The sequence below is a fragment of the Halyomorpha halys genome, unplaced genomic scaffold (assembly GCF_000696795.3).
Source record: "Halyomorpha halys isolate HHAL.00 unplaced genomic scaffold, Hhal_1.1 Scaffold825.1, whole genome shotgun sequence".
NCBI lineage: Eukaryota > Metazoa > Arthropoda > Insecta > Hemiptera > Pentatomidae > Halyomorpha > Halyomorpha halys.
Genome location: NW_027106350.1, coordinates 206,425 through 206,824, shown reverse-complemented (window position 1 = coordinate 206,824; position 400 = coordinate 206,425).

Sequence of the window (400 nt, the reverse complement as noted above, 5' to 3'; positions counted from 1 at the left end):
ATTATCGTAGTATTCCGTGAACAACAACAAAAATACATTAGTAAATTAACAAGTTGAAAGCAGATAAAGAACAGCAGAACTATAAGTACAAAAGTTTAATAATACTAAGAAAGCTATATACAGAGAATAAAAATGGGAAAAAAAAAGAATTCTTATCAATTAATAAAACAATTAAAACTTATAGGTTGACTTAACCTTAACTTTTTTTTTCGGCCTGAGCTATGGGTGGCCCTAACCTTAACTTAATGCTTAACTTTTTTTACTAAATAATTCAACACACTATCCAAATTTTAGTCTCAAAACATTTATTTCATTTACACGTCCAACGTTTCGGCCAATTCGGCCATGTTCTTTAAATTTAAACTCTAATTATTGTTGCCATGAATAAAAATTCTTAACA